Consider the following 17,526-nt stretch of genomic DNA (forward strand, 5'->3'; position numbering starts at 1 on the left):
ACCCTGCCCCCAGACTGCCCCCAGGCACAGGAATGCCCCCAGATGGCAGCAGGACTCAGGCTGAACCAATTGAAGGCCTTCCTAGGATTTTTTCAAATCAAGCTGAAAGAAGGGCTTCTTCTCCTCCGTGGGCAAAGACTGTAAGGATGAAGTGTCTGCACATCTGCGAGGCAGAGCAGGTGTCCCGTCAGCCCTTGACCACCGTCTCCAGTGTCCTCAGCACAGCTGCACCCCACGCACCCTGGTTAGAGTAGCGACATATCACCTTGTTTTATATGGGTCCATGGACGTTGATTTTATCACTTGAAATAAAACCTTAACTAATGTAGCAGCAGCAGTCCTGTCTGCTGCGCGGCTGCCCCTCTCCTGCTACTGCCCCAGCCCTGGGGTGCCTTCTCTTCTGTCCTGCTGCTGCTGGTGGAGGAAGAGAAACTGTGAGGCTTGCTTCCTCTCCCATTTCTCCAAGATGTGTCCTCTGTGGCTCCTTTCACTTCAGGCCATGGAATGACTCTTGTTGGCCCGCAGCTCAGGGCTGCCAGAGGGGGAGGCCATGCCGGCCTTGAGGCCTCCACATTTTCACTCCCTTGGCAGGAGTGTGCACACCTTCACCTGTGCTCAGCGGTCCACCCACCCGCCTGTGAGAGCCCATGAGCCACTGACGTGTGGGCCCAGCACACAGCATCAGCCACACTACCACTTTTCGGGGTCCAGAGCTCCCTTCCCCAGGGGCCCCACCCCAGCTGGGCTTTCTCCAGTGCCTCATCAATGAGATGGACCCACAATCTGCCCCACATTTTCTTCTCCTGAATAAGAACCCCCCCAACCCCCCGAGTGCTGCTGTCTCAGGAAGGAATCAGCCAACCACCGCCCGTGAGCACGTTCAGCCTGGGACCTGTTTCTGTACCAGTCTCAGCTGGTTATTTTTATTTTTTCTCATTATTTTTCCTAATGATTGAAAAAAGTGAGAATAATATTTCATGGTGTGAACATTATAAGAAGTTCAATTTCGAAGTCCTCAGCAAAGGTTTCTTGGACCGCAGATTCACCCTGCGGCAGCTGTGACGTGACAGCGGCAGAAGGGACACGGTGACAGAGGCCATGTGGCCCTTCAATGCCTAAATTTACTATTTACAGAAAAAGTCTGCAGACCTGGTATTGTTCTTTCTCTTCGGCTTTCTGGTAACTTCTGTTCCACCCGAATCTCCCAGAGACAAGAACTCATTGTACCTCGTGTACCTTGGAACTGACAGGCGACAAGAAAGAGGACGCCCCGAAAACCAAAGCACTCCCTGCCGGTGCTGACATTGGACATCTGAGCCGGTGTCTCGAGGCGGGCGTCTGATACACTTTGAATCACAGCACACACCAGTGTTGGTTCCGAGTCAGAGGCCAGCCAGGCGGCGCTGGATCCTTCCACAACATTTCTGTACCCTGCAGGAATGTTGTGCCCCCGCGTAGGGGGCCGTGGCGGGCATCTGATCTGGTGACATGACTGGTCCATAGAGAAAGGCCTAAATCCTGGGCCAGCTGTTGCTTCTACCTTGTGCATATTCAGATCCAGGACCTTGGGCCAGGATGTCTTTGGGGTCCCCAAGGCAACTCCTCACTAACTTCCTGTTTGGAACCCCAGTCTCCAGGCTGCTGCCATCATCACCGTCCCCTCTGGCCTGGCCGTGAGGCAATGTTACCCCACATTCCATTTTGAGTCCTGTAGCTTAGCACAAAAGCCACCTAACCCTCCCGTGTGATATGTCTGCAGGAGGGTCTTCTTCATCTGCTTTGGTGACTCAGCACTGTCAGTGGAGGCCAGACTCCTTGTCTTCCACGTCCCCCTCTTCACAGTACTGTCACCACAGCTCCGGGCCTGACAACAGCGTTCAAGTAGGAAGGCCAGGGCCCCCAAAGGCTTCCTGCCTGCTTGGGAGTGAATACCTTTCCTGATGCCCCTAACTGATTCCCCGCACCTCCTTGGCCAGGACTGTATTGCATTGTCACCATTAGGCCAGGTCCCAGGACTGCAATCCCTGCAAACAAAAGAACTCCACCTGGTAACGCAGTAAAATTAGCGTTGTGTCGGCAGGAAGCACAGCCTTAGCGGCTGCCATTCTACATAGCCCCTGGGAAGGGACACCCACGGACTTTTTTTTTAAGATTATTTATTTATGCATACAAGAGCTGGGGTACAGGCCAGAGATGCGGGGGGTGAGGGGATTCACCAGAGACAGAGCGGGGAGCAGAACAGGTAGATCTATTGAAATACACTGCTGAGGGGAGCAGCGGGTGAGAGAGGAGAGGTCTGCTGCACCATGAGGGCTTCTCTCTGGCAGGCCGGGCATTGAACTCATGCTGCAGAGGCTGTGGATTGCTTCATAGTGCAGTACTTAACTCCTTGCACCACCAGGGAGGCCCCCCCCCACCAAGGACTTTTTAGACTGGCAAGAAGACAGTCCCTTCTATTTCCCCATGAGTCACACCTTTGGAAGGTGAGCTGGAGGGGGGGGGGTGGTGGCAGGATGTAGTCTCCACACCCTGGGGGGATGGGGGAAGTCCACTGGGCAGCCAGGAAGAGGTGGGCCAGAAAGCTGGGACTACAACTTCGTCAACCTTTGAAGGCAGGATGGTAACATCATCCACAGGGCCTATAAAAAGACTTGGATTGTTGGGTGGAGACTTGCATGCAGGCCTAAAGAGCGAGAAGCTTTGGCATGCCCTGTCCAGCTGCCCTGCCGTCCTCTTCTCAGGTGACCCACGGATGCGATGCTGAACCCATGATAAACTGGCCCAGGTCAAGGCTTGCTGGTGGAGAGTGCTCACCTCGCAAGGATGTCAGGTAGGCTTAGTTTTCGAGCACACAATGTCCCTTCTCTTCCCCAGTCTCCCCTCTTTCCAGCTCTACCCCTCCCCCACCAAGGCCTCCCCTCAGCAGGGCCTTCCAGGAGGGTGGTCGAGAGTCAGGTGGTGTTTGTCCCTGTAATTGCTCAGATACGCGCCTCCTATCAGTCTCTGATGTCCTCGCGCTCGCTGGCGGATTGGGACTCCTCTTGGCCCAGTGAGCGATGGGTCCCCTCTTTTTGGGCTCCTTCTGCTCCTTGGTCCAGGCTGGGCTATGGGAGATGACATGTCAATCTGGTTTCTCCAGGACCCCCCCATCAGCCTCAGATCTGTCTGGGTCTGTGTGCAGCTAGTGCACGGTGTGCAGGCCATTAAGCAGAACCCTACACGGCTCTTGTTTTAAAAGCCTATTATTTTAATTCCCAGACCTTTTATAGAGAACAGGCAGCAAATCCAGCAATAGCAATGCGCTCTGTCTGCCTTCTAATTATGACAATTCATGACTCAGAACCTCAAATTGGTCATTTCTTTGGCCCCTGCATCCTGTCCTACCCTTCCCAGCATCCCCTCTGAGAGAGTCAGCTCATCTTTCCAGAAGGAGGGGATGCTGATGTAATTCATCATATTACTAATATTATTGTGTGTGTGGGACGAATATTAATGCTGCCTGCAGCAAGACTGGGGGTGAAGGGAAGGACTAATTTCATTAAAAACAAGAGAAGTCACATCAACCCCTTATCCCTGCATACTCATTTACTGTGCTCTGTTTACTAACGCAAATATGTGTTTATTTAATTTTATTGGAAAATGTAAAAATAACACGGCCTCATAGAAATGCACCTAAAAAAAAAAAGAAGGCACATCTATAATGCTTGTCAGCTTTATCTCATGAACGGGCCACCTCTCTGGCCTGATGGGATCCCAGTAGCATTGTGAGGTAGAACGGGGGCCTGGGGGGTACTCATTCCCAAGAGCTGTGAAAGGGGGGCAAACCCTCTTTTCCTGGGGGCCCAAGTGCCCCCTCCACCCTCTATTGTTAAAAATCTTTCGTGAGCCTGTGACCCACATGTCTCCTGGCTTTAGGCTTCCTCTGAATAACAAATGAAATATTTCTCAAAAAGAGTTTCATTATTTCCATTCTGCTGAACAAGATGTATAAATCTTCTCACCTCCAGTTACTTCCTGCTGAGCCTACCCCCTCCTGGCTGCAGTCCCAGCTGTGCCACTGAATCTACCTCAGAGAAGGCCCTAAAATCTGCCCCACCTCAAATCCAACAGACACATCGTGGTCCCTCCTGATTTTCAGCACAGTTGACACGGGGACCACTTAGCTCTTTCCTTCCCGTCTGCCTGCTGCTCCCGCCTGGTTAGCTGTTTCTCCTTCACCTGTTTCTCCCACCCCCGCCTCTGGGAACCACCAGTCTGTTCTCTGTATCTGAGCGCTTGGTCTGTTTGTGTGAGTGACTCACATGTCTCCATGTTAGTGGGAACATGCAGTATTTCTCAGTCTGTATCTGGCTTATTTCACGGGGCTAAAGGCCTCAGGTTCATCCATTCTGTCAAAGGTGGCAAGATTTCAGTCTTGCATATTGCTGGGTAATAATAGTCCATTGTGCATGTATATATATATTTATATACGTGTGTGTGTGTGTGTGTGTGTGTGTCTGCCTGTCTGTCTGGTGTCTGTTTTTCTCTCTCTCCCTCCCACAATTGTTTTTATCCATTATTCATCCACCAATGAACACTTCGGTGGGTTTCTGTGTCTTGGCTGTTGTAAATGCTGCAGTGAACATGGAGGCACAGATATCTTGGCTCCCCCACCTGGATGTGAGCCCCCAAAATGCAGGTTGTATTCTGGGCGCCTTCTTGGCAATGCTCAACTGGGCATGGGCCCCTTGCGAGTCCCTTATGACTGTCTGCGGAAGAATGAACATAGGAATTATTTTTTTGGGCATGCTCACAAAATAACAGATTTCTAACTTCCCTAATTATCTTCCTTTCCCTCCTATTCAGTCAGTTCTTGGAGCCCTAATATCTCCTGAATGCTTTCTAATGGACTCATTTATAAAATCATTCTCTTTTTTAATAAGTGAGGGGTAACTTGTGGTGGTTAATATTAATGGCCTCTTTCAAAATGCCTTGGCTCCTCTTATGACTTTGAAAGGCCCTAAATGGTTCTCTGAGTTTGAGCAGGGCCGATTTATCATTTTAAGGTATACCAGTCCACAATGAGAACATTTCTGAATGACTTACAATATCTCTATCACAGTTTTCTTCCAGTGGATTCAAAATCATTTAGTACCTTTAATATTTTTGTCCTGATGTGTGCTATCAACAGACTGGCACCCTCTTTGAAGTGACTATGACAGCTGGGAATTTGCAGCAGTTTATATTATTTATCCTATGTATTCATTGCTCTCTTCTTTTGGGGAGAGAGATTTCTTTCCTGTTCCACTGACTTCAGGCTTGGCTCGGCTTGGCTCAACCAATGGCTTGTAAGAAGACATGACATATGTCATATCCCAACATAAGTTTTAAGAACCAGTGACTGTTTCCTCTAGCTCTCTTGATTTACTGTCTCTGTCAAGAAAATCGCTCAGGGCCTCCCCGGTGGCGCAGCGGTTGAGCGCTGGGTTGTGAAGCTGCCCGCGGTCTCTGCGGCACCGGTTCGATCCCCGGCTGCTCCCCGGCCACCAGAGGAGGGTCCCACATGGCGCGCAGACCTCTCCTGCCGCCCGCTGCTCCCCTCAGCAGTGTACTTCGGTCCTTCTGCCTGCTCTGCTCCCTGCTCTGGCTCTGGTGAATTCTCTCACCCTCCTGCGCTTCTGACTGTACCCAGTGCATGTATAAACAAAACAAAGAAAGAAAGGAAGGAAGGAAGGAAGGAAGGAAGGAAGGAAGGAAGGAAGGAAGGAAGAAAACATGCCTCTATTAAAAAAAAAAAAAAAAGAAAATCGCATCTCCCTGGAGTGATGAAGACATTTGAACCAGAGTTATGTAAGATGAGCAAGAAGCAAAGTTCTGTGGTCATGAGCTTCTGCAGCTTGGGAGCTGTTTGTTGTTGCAGCATAACCTGGCAAGAGCTGACTGATGCAGGTGCTCAGGGTGGAGAAGATGGAGATCCATATATCTGGAAGAGTCTAAGGAGGTTTCCTTACTAGCCCAGTAAATCATAGGATGCCTGCTAACTTGCTCTACAGGGGTACATTGTGAAGAAAACTCATCGAACTTCCCAAACCCTATTTTCCCATTGCAGACTGTTACCTTTCCAAGTTTTAGTGTCCATCTTCCCGTTACCATAGCAACATACCTCCTGAGATAGGAGTTAGACTATCCTTGAAAGAGAAGGAGGGGCCAATATTTACTTCCTCCTCTGACCTAGGAAGCCTCGACTTATTTCTGTAATTATTATCTATGGTAAGAGGAAAGTAAAACATACTGAGACAAGAGGAGTGTAGACCAGGAGTGACAGGTATTTTGTTTTTTTTTTTTTTTATAATAAATTTTATTTTTATATTCCCCATACAATTTCAACCCCCCCATTCTGACCCCAATCCCTCCCCTCCCGCCCCCCACCCCCCAGAAAGTGTCTCTGGTTCATAGTTTTTTGTTGATTTTGATTTTCACTTTCTTATAGTTATTCATTTTCCTGGTCCCTTATTTAAGTTTTCTAGATTCCTGCTATGAGTGAGACCATCCGGTATTTTTCTTTTTCTTTTTGGCTTATTTCGCTGAGCATGATCCCTTCCAGTGCCATCCATGTTGCTGCAAATTGCATGTGTTTATCTTTTTTGAATGCTGAGTAATATTCCATGGTATATATGTACCACATCTTCTTGATCCAGTGTGACAGGTATTTTGTCAGCTGTTACTGTGCCTGTCGATGGGGTGTATCACTGAGAGCAGGAAAGGAAAGATCACTGAGAGCAGGTTAGACTGTAAGGGGTGCATATATGTTGAGCTAGAGAGGGCTCCCCCAGATCCAACTGAGCTGCACTCGGTTCAAAGCAGCAGCTCTCAGGTGTTGCCCTGGTGGCCCTGTGACATGTCTTGTGTGTCACGAGGACCACCCACACCTTGGGACCAGCAGCCCCAGAAATTCTAACGAATCACCTGTATTTTGAGGATGTTGACTCTAAACCAGTGCAAACAGCTTGTATCTTAGGATCTGGCCCTGTGCATCCTTTCCACCTTGCACAGAAATCTTGGTTTTGTTGTCAGTTTGTTTCACCAATGAGAGCTACATGGATTTTTTTTTTTTTTTAAAGAGAAGAGTCACCAATGGGCTTTGGAAATAAGTGTCCTGATAACTCTCCATGCTCTCACCTGACCCAGAGCAAAACCAGGGCAGATGGGAAAAATGACTTGTGCCTGTGCCATGTGTGTGTCCTGTTCTGGAGAGTTTGGCTCACAACAGGATGAGCCCAGCAATGTGGGCCTGTAGGGCAGGGAGGTATACTTGTCAGGGTTCTCAAGAGAAAGAGAGATGAGAGATTCCATCCATCCATCCATCCATCCATCCATCCATCCATCCATCCATCCTTTCATCCATCTAGCCATCCATCATCTATCTATCTGTTTGTGTCTGTCTTAACTATCTACTTGCCTCCCTACCTGCCTGCCTGCCTACCTATCTATACATCTCATCTATCTATATAGATTGAGGAATTGGTTCCTGTGATTATGGAGACTGACAAATCCTAATCTGCCACCTGTAAGCTGGAATCTCAAGAAAGCCAGTGCTGTAATTCAGAGTCCAAAGGCCTAGGAACCATGGGAGTGAAGGGTGTAAATCCTAGTCTGAGGGTTCGGGAAGATGAGCTGAGAAGTCCCAGCTCAAGTAGAGAAGTAGAAAAAAGCGGGGCTGACTTCTTCCTTCCTTTCTGACTTTTAGTCTCTCCAGGCCTTCAATGAACTGAATCATGCTCACCCAGGTCCACAAGGGCATCACACTGAGTCCACTGACTCAAATGCTAATCTCCTCCAGAGACACCCTCTCGGACATACCCAAAGACTATGTTTATCACATGGCCAGTCAAGTTGACACATAAAATGACTATCACAGGAAAGAATTCAGAAGCTGACTCAAGGCTGGCACCGAGACAGGGGTGGTAATACAGGGAGAATGAAAGGGCATGGAAAACTGGGCTTACAGCTGGGGTAGGGTGGGCACAGCCCAGGGCAGGGGCAAAGATTCTTCACTGTGTGGTCTCGGTCATCACTGTCAGCCAGGCTCTCCCCAGCAGCTGGAGCAGGAGGGAGAAGGTGGGTGGCTGAGGAGAGCAGGAGGACACCACTGAAGCAGGCAGGGCTGAACTTTCAGTGGGACCTGCTGGAGCACGGTGAGAGCATCCGGGCAGACTTGGCGATGCACTAAATGAATGCATGGGAAGAGCTGGGAGAAGGGTCCCGTGATTCCCATGGCTGACCCCAGGAGGTCAGGGCTCAGAGGCTCTGGAGGAACAATCATTCCAGCCTCCCCCTTGGAAAGCCAGCTCGCTGCCCAGGCTGTCACCAGGCTGTGGATTGTGTGGGCTGGAGACGGCAGCCCTGCAGGGCCCTTCACGGCCACCAGAGTGCTGGCAGACCTACTCCCCAGCCCATGTCCACTTGGGGTCCCCACTCGGTTCTCTCCCATCCTGGCAGCTGCATCTGACGTTTCACCCTCTCTGGCAGTTAGGATGTTCATTTCCTTTTAGGTATGAATGGGAAATTAGATGAAATAAAATGCCCTAGAACTATTTGATGTTTTTCTAATTTGATTCCCAGCAGCTCTCTGAATGTGATCACCCCACCAGTGCCTCAGAAAAGCGTGAGAACATTAATGGGGGATTTGGCTCTGTTCTTTCCTTATACTATGAGTGCCCAAGTGCCCCTTGAGAGAATCTTTTCTATTTACCACCAATAGATGGATTCTATAAATTGAAAGGCACAGAGCTGTTTCAGAAGGAATGCTCAGAGAATGGAGTGTCTGCTTCTGATAGTTTCCTCTAGTCTGTTTTCCCTGGGGGGGAACATTGTGCAGGAAGGTGTCACTCAAGAGCCATAGCAATGGTGGGGCCTTGGCCGCCCTGAGACAGGCAGTGGTGGTTGTGAGTGAAGGTTATGCAGACGGGGTGGCTGGGCTGAGTGTCAGAATGCTGGCGTACTTGGCTCCGTTGCAGCTTTGGAAAGAGTCCCTCCCTGTACCTCTCTCTGGGGTGAAGGGACAACCCTAATCATGGGTTCCTTGGGCTCTTGGGTCTGGTTGGATGGCAGGCACTTCTCTGCCAGAAGAAATTTCCAGATTTCTAGTGGAAGGCAGCATGATGAAGGTTAATGATGTCTCAGTTTTCTGAAATGGTTTAGAAATGAGGTATTTAGTAAACTGAAGCGTGTAGTTGAGGCTTTCCATGTCACTGTGTAAATACACGAGTGTGTGTTTCAAGTCTTTTCTATGGAACCTTCCCAAAGTAAATGCAACATAAACTTTGTTAGTAACTATAGCACACAAACCACTGGGGAATTTAAGCAGAAAATCACAGATTTGAAGGGCTGAGGAGACCCTAAAAATCCTGGAACCCAACTAGCAGCCACTGTTTTGATTATTTCTACAGCTTTCTGACCTGGTTTTGTCCAGTCCAGAGAGGAGCGCACCTAGTGATGGAAACAGCGCTGCTCAGGAGCTCGCCTCTACAGGGAGAGAGTCCTTTGACTGAGTGGAAATAAATCTTCCTAGTGGTTTCCATCCCTTGTTCAGTTGACCGTGCTCACCAAGATTCCCTTCTTCCTTCTCTCCAAACCAACTCATCATCACTTCCATTACCCCTGTGACAAGCACTCAAATCTCCTTGGATTTCTGGCATACTCTTTTTTTTTTTTTTTTTTTGAGTATATGTTCCACTTTTTTTATTTTTATTTTTTAATATAAATTTTTTAATTATTTTTATATTCCCCATACAATTGTGACCCCCTTATTTTGACCCCAATCCCTCCCCTCCCCACACCCCACCCCCCATAGAGTGTCTCTGGTTCATAGTTTTTTGTTGATTTTGATTTTCACTTTCTTACAGTTATTCTTTTTCCTGGTCCCTTATTTAAGTTTTCTAGATTCCTGCTATGAGTGAGACCATCCGTTCTGGCATAGTCTTTTCATCAGTCCCTGTCTAAGGAAAAATAGTTTCTGTCTGGGTTAATATGGTGAATTACATGGATAGGTTTTTGAATATTAAGCCAACCTTGCAATCTGGGCTTAAACCTCACTTGGTTATAATGTGGCCTTTTATATATCATTACGTTATATATCTTCCAAATCTTTGTTAACATTTTACATCTCTATTCATAAGAGATATTGAGCTGTGGTCTTACTTTGTCATAGTGTCTTTGTCTTGTTTTAGTATTAGAATGATGCTAGATGCATACACAATGAGTTGAAAAGTATTGCCTCTCAGTCAATTTTCTGGTAAAGGCTGAGTAGAATTGGTTTTATTTCTTTATTAAACTGTAAACTTCCACCATGAAGTTATTTGGGCCTAGCAATTTCTTTGTTTAAAGTTAACATTTCAAGTTAAGTATTTCTTCTTCAGTGAGTTTTAAGAATTTGTCTATTTCATCAGAATGTTTGAATTTATAAGCATAAAGTTGTTCTTAATAGTTCCTTAAAATTTTTGCAATGTTATTGAATCTGTAGTGACATCATCTCTCACTTACAATATCTTCTCTTCTTTGTATGATTTTATTCCTTATAAATTTATTGCGATGTACTTTATGTTCTAGAATATTGTGTACCTCCATAAATATCTCTGTGCAACTGAAAATAATACAAAGTTTGCTGTTGTTGAGTAAAGTACTTTACAAATGTTTCTCAGATTAGCTGTTATTGTTCAAATGTACTATATCCTTGATGACTCTCTCTACTTATTGTATCAGTTATTGAGAGAGGCAGTGACTACTGAGGTATCCGACCATGATTGTGTATTTTTCTATTTCTCCTTGTAGTCTCGCAGTTTTTGCTTCATTTAAGTGTTATTATTATTCACATTTAGAATGATCACATTCTCTTTATTAATTAACCCTGTTGTCATTATGAAATGACATTTTGCTAAAATTCTATGCTCAGAAATCTATTTTACCTGATATTAACATAGCTAGTCCAGCCTTCTTTTGACATCAGTTACATGATATAACTTTTAAAATTATTTACTTTTTTGTTTCTTATTTTTGTATTTGTTTATATTTAAGTGAAACGTATGGCAACATATAATGAGGTCTGGCCTTTTTTTACCCTATCTGACTATCTATGCCTTTTAATCTAATTTGGACCAAATTAGATTTAATGTGACTGTTAATTTAGTTCGGTTTAAACTGTTAACATAGTCTCGCTGTTTGCTTTCTCCTTGTTGTCCCATCTACTCTTGGTTCCTTCCCCCCAGCTCCTCTGCCTTCTTTGGATAGAACGTGTTTTATCTTCTTGTTGGCTCATGAACGCCAATACTTTTTAAAAAATTTAGTGGTTGCTTCAGGGTCTATTGAATATATCATGTGATATTATACAACTTTACAGAGAGGATAAGAATCTTTCTAGTGTATACTTCCTTTTCTCACTTATAACTTTTATGCTATTGCTGCCATATGTTTTTCTCTAGCCTATAATCTCTTACTCCCTTCATCTCAAGATGAGGTTTTTTTCCCCTGGCTAAGTGATTAGTAAAGCCTTAGTTACAGCACGTACTTGACATAATCAGAGGTCAGAATGAAGTCACTGTGCCATGACATGCCAGACTCTTGAGTTCATCTCCAACCTACTAGCTCAGAATGAGTGTTGGGGCCTGGGGAAGCATTAGTCCTTGCCCTGCCATGATCAGGAAGCTGGGGATTTACCTTTGCAGTTGTCAGAGGCAGGATTTGCCACATAAGAGCTCACAGTTGAAGAAGCACTATCCTTCTTTGCTGCAGTATCAGGAGGTTGAGGTCCACCCCTGTGATTGAATGGAATAGATTGCCTTAAGCTCTGATTTACAATTTGGCTCTGTGCAGATTTGCAGGAGGGTGAATTCCTTTTCTGCAAGGTTACCCTGCAGGGGAGCAATTATAGAAAAGTTAATTTTTAAATTTCAATGAAAAGCAACACAACAAAAAATAAGTCTGTGCAATATACACATCAACATGAAGTGACTTAGAATCAATACAGCAAATAAAACTTAGAGTATTAGTTGACATCATATGAGTCAGAGTTGATGTGGCCACCAGAAAAAAGAAGAATGAGACTTCGTTGATTGAGGTCAATTTAAAAGAAATATTATGCGTCGGACAAAGGAGGTGACATTTGTTCCACTCTGGCAACCTACTAAAGGGGCAAGAGCCTTTATGATGCTGTTGAAACTGATGATACTGCTTATTAAAACCAGAGCCCTTTCCGTTTACACTTCTTGATAATAGATAATTAAATATCTGAATTTAAAACTGCTTTTTATTGGATAGTGTATATATCTTGCAGTTGAATCCAACTTCATAATTCAAGAAAAATTAATTACCAAAAAGCTGATATGTCCTTTCCTCCCAGACTGTAATCTGATGGAATGAGACTCCATGTCTGACACATAGTAGGGAATATAAACATATAATAAAGGGTGTGTAAAAAAAAGAAATTCTCTATGTGTCTACCTAGCCTTATCCATTTTTCTTACCCTTGGTGAGTAATAACAGAACATGGGAAATGCTTCTCAGGACTTCATGGTGTGCATTAAAATACAGATTCCCAGGCATCAGGGATCCACCTTTGGTGGGATCTGGGATGGGGCTCTGGAGTCACTATTTTGAACCAGCATCTCAGAAGTTGACAGTCTGTGAGTGACTTTCAGGAACACTGATACAGAGGGTCAAAGACTGCTAAAAGACATGCATGGACATTAGCCCAAATTTGGAGGGCAAATTTTCCTCAATGTTTCTGTAAAGGCTTTTTATGTGTCTTTAAGACATGATTCTTTAAGTGATATATAGCAAAAGGCTCTTTTCCAGGATAGCATATAGAGTTAGTCCAGCCCAGCTCAACCCCATTCCTAGGAGAACAACTTTTCTTAGATGGTCCCCTAAAATATTGCTCATCCCTACTCTTTTTTCATGGATTAAACCCTTCTTCCTGCCAATCCCTAGGTCTCCTTGACATTATGTGGTCTTCTTTTCACCAACCAAATTAATCTACCAGCTTTGGCCTGGATCTTTGCTCTGGTCTGGAACACTGGGGGTTGGGGGGTTGGCAAGAGGACGGTGGGGTGGGCAAGGGAGGAGAGGGAAGGAAACCATCAAACACAGCTGGTCTGTTAACCCTCTTTCTTCTTTGGAGAATTAATTCAGTTCTTCTGGATTGATCTCCTAAGACCTTTTGAAAACACTTCCTTTTTGGTTCAAAAGAAAATCTATGCACTTAATCGTTTGCACAGCAGGAAGGCTCCCAACAGACTAGAACACTAGGAGCAAAAATATCAAATTGGAACAAGAAAAACATATTTTCAGTCCCATAAGCTACTTGTAAGTTATGCAGAAATTAGGCCTTTTAAAAAAGGAAATATTCAGTCTTATTTTTATGCTAATTATTTTAGAATATTTAGATCACATGGGAAAACACAAAGAGGACAATAAATCCCACTGTTTATAATTTGGTAACCCCAGTATAGTCATGGTTGGAGTTGCTAAGCTTATACGAACATATACTTCTTTACTCTTAGAAAATCAGAATAATTTTAACCCATATTTCTACTTAAACTTATTATAAACATTTCCCCATACAATTAAATATTCTTTAAAAGCCCTATATTTAATGATTGTATGATATATATAAAACAACTAACATCTATATGTGGCTGGACAAATAGAATATTTCTTACTTTTCTTCATCAAAGGTAAATGCTCTTCTTCACTCCCCTCTTTCTCTTTCCTTCACATAGTCTCTTTCCTTTCTGTGTTTCCTTCCCTCCTCTCCCTCCTGGGGTGGGGATGCTGTCACCCCCCACCAGGGGGAAGGGAGCCACGTGGAAGTCCCCCTGGGCTGTCCCCGTGCTGTGCTGTTGAAACAGGCAAGGAAGTTGGGGTGTCACGTGGAGGAGTTGGTGTGAGTGTTCCCACCAAGTTTTACCCACATTTCTAGTTAATTCTTGGATATGGACTCAATAGGTGTAAGGGGCTGCATTTTAAGGCTTTTCAGAACAGTTGTGTGACAGCACACTCTAACCATCAGTGTGTGGAGACTCATCTAATGACATCTGATCACCACTGTTCCTGAAATGATTGCCTGTGTGATATCTGTCTGTCTGCCTGTCTATCTTTCTACCAATCTATGTACCTACCTACCATCAATCTCTCCTTGATACATGATATACAGACATATATATATATTATACACACACATATCTTTATATATACATATATATCCTTGATTACTAGTCAAGTTCAAAGTTCTTGCTGTTCATTAGCCAACAAAGTGTATTTCTTGTTTTTTGAGTTGTTTGTTCATGTCTTTGCCTATTTTTTCAATTGGTGAGTTATTTTACAAATCGATTTTTAAGAACTAATTCATTTTGAAAGCTATTGATCATAAGTTTCCTCAGAAATCTTTTTGTTTCTCAGTTTCTATTTGGATTTTGCATTTTAAAATAAGTAATTGAATGATTTTTGCATAGTCAAAATGTCAGTCTTCTAGAAGCAATGTGTCTTGAATTGGCTACTCAGGAAACTGAACAGAAAAAGGACATTGGTGGGAAAACTGGTGAAATCAGAATAAATGTTAGAGTTTAGTTAATAGAAATGTACCAGTGTCTGTGCCTCAGCTTTTTTTTTTTTAAGTACTTCTTTTTTTTTTTTTTTTTTTAAAGATTTATTTATTTATTTATACAAGCACTGGGTACAGTCAGAAGCGCGGGAGGGTGAGAGAATTCACCAGGGCCAGAGAGGAGAGTAGAACAGGCAGAGTGACGAAGTACACTGCTGAGGGGAGCAGCGGGCGGGCGGCAGGAGAGGTCTGCACTCCATGTGGGACCCTCGCCCGGCAGCCGGGGATCAAACCAGCGCTGCAGAACTTCGCAGCCCAGCTCTCAACCGCTGTGCCACCGGGGAGGCCCTGTGCCTCAGCTTTGACTGAGCTGAGATGACATCAGGGAGGAATGGGTTAGGGGTATATGAGAACTCTCTAAACTACCTTTGCAACTTTTCTGAAAATCTAAAATTATTCCAAAATAAAACTTTTATTAAAAACAAACCCCCAAGTAGGCTGTGATGGCAGAGTGGTTAAGGCATTGGATGGGAAAAACAAACCCAAAACTAATCTTTCAATTGTTTTTGCTTCTACTTCTTTTCAATATTTTAGACTCAGAAAGTTTTTGTCTATATCGAGAGCAGGAGAAATCATCCTGTATAATGCATTGTCATGCCTTATAGTGTTTTTCATTTGTATTTTCTTTTGCTACTTTGTCTATTTGTACTTAGTTTTTAGCATATCGCAGAAAATCAAGATGTAATTAGGTATTTTCTCTCATATGTCGCTTCTTTCATGTCATAAATTATCTCTTACCATTGATTTGAAATGCCTCCTTTTTCATATATTAAATTGGTATGTATCTGACCCACAGACTTGCTGTTGGTCAAGAGAAAGCAAAAGGAGTTGGATTTACTTACTCACCTAAGTAAATTTACTTACAACCTGGATTTACTTACAACCCAAAACTGGGCAATTTATCAGACAAAATATGTGAACTAAGGACTGTCAAAATAGTGGTGCTGGACAATGCAGAATGGAGATCCCTGAGGGACAGGGAACAATGAGCTGAGCCATCATGTCCATTCTGCAGTCTGAGGGGAGTGTTCAGGTGATGGTGCATGGAAGGGAAACCCACAAAATCTCCCTGATTTGAGGATACAAGGCTGGTGGGCTAGAGAGAACCAAGATGTGAGAGATTTCAGGGCAGAATACTAGACAGGAGAGAGTTGCAGAGAGAGAATGCAGCGATCTGCAGAGGGTCCTGAGTCTTTAGCTTAGTTCTGACGGGTACATTCATGTGAGAAAAGAGCTGACATTGGGTGAGATGCCCTTGAAAAGATTACTTGGAATAATCCTCAGAGTTCAAGCAAGACTAGGAATTGTTCCTTTTCCCACCAGCACTGGAAGGAGTACTAAGAAGGGTTGTACCTTAGTGGTGAGGAAAAGAGACGAAAGAACATATGGGATAAATAGTAGAAGGAGCAAAATAGTAGAGTTAAATTTAACCTATCATTAGTTAATTAAATATAAACATTACCAACACGTTTTTAAAGAAAAGTCATGTGTAAACAACCCTTTAGTTAAAAACCAGAGACAATCAGACTGGGAAAAGAAATTATGACCTAACTAGATGCTGTCTTCAAGAAATGCATTTTGAATACAAAAACACAAATAGATTTGAAGTAAATAGAAAGCAAGGCACACCACAAAACTCCAGTGGACTCACTGTATTGATATCAAACAAAGGAGATTTCAGAACAAGGAATACTACCAGAGATAAAAAGGTCGTTTCATAATGATTAAGAAATAAATAAATTAGGAAGACACACTAGCTGAAACATTTATGCGTCTGAAAAGAGGGCTTTGAAATATATGAAGCAAAAACAAATAGCAATGCAAGCAAAAATGGCTATAACCACAATTATAGTTGGGTATTTCAACAATCCTCTCAATAACTGATAAAGCAAGTAGACAGAAAATCAGTAGGGATGTAAAAGAACTTACACAACAGTCAACTTGATTTAATTGATATTTATGGAACACACAATCCAATAATGGTGCAGGAGAAGAAAAACTTCCTCTACCCTCTTAGGGCTGGTAGTGTGACTGGCCTTAGAATTTATCCGACATAGGAAAGATTAACAAGAGGAAAGATTTATTTAATGTTTTTATATGTAGACAGGAATCTTTAGAAGGAAAAAGACCAGAAGAAGTCTCAAAGTCTATATACCTTTTTACACAAAGAACAAATTAGGGGGATGTGACAATGCAAAGCTTAGGCTAGGGGCAGTCAATTGTGGCATAGAGACCAGGAAATCTATGGGGAAAACTAATGGAAGGAAGGGTTATTTTAGTGAGTTTGCCTATATCAGCTCCCTTTGGCATTGACTCTCAGTCTCTAGTGATAAGAAAATTCTATTTTTCCTAGGATAGGATGGGCACCTTCCTCATGGGAAATTTTACAACCTGTTTTGCGGTAGAAAGGAAAAGGTCAGAGAACCCTTCTAATCTGCTATTTCTCAAGTGCTTTCAGCTCAAAATTATCAATAAGCCAAAATATGGAGTTGCATGTTCTGAACCCCTGGAACAGCAAAATCCACATTCTTTTCAGGATAGAATGCATCCTGGGCCACGTGTTTTGGTATACACACACACACACACACACACACACACACATATATATATGATGACAATCATACAAAGTATAGTGTCTGATTCCAATGGAATTAACTTAAAATTAAATACAGAAACATATCTGGAAGACTCCTAATATTTGGAAACTAAATAGCATACTTCTGGGTATCTCGTGGACCAAAGAAGAAATCAAAAGTTTGATTTAAAATAAGAAAATTGAATTAAAATGAAAAATAACATTGATATTTAATATTCTAAGCAGAACTTAGAAGGATATTTAAGCCAATAAATGCTTATATCAGAAAAGAAGAAAAAGAAAATATGATATAAGG

The sequence above is a fragment of the Talpa europaea genome (assembly GCF_964194135.1).
Source record: "Talpa europaea genome assembly, chromosome: 12".
Lineage (NCBI taxonomy): Eukaryota > Metazoa > Chordata > Mammalia > Eulipotyphla > Talpidae > Talpa > Talpa europaea.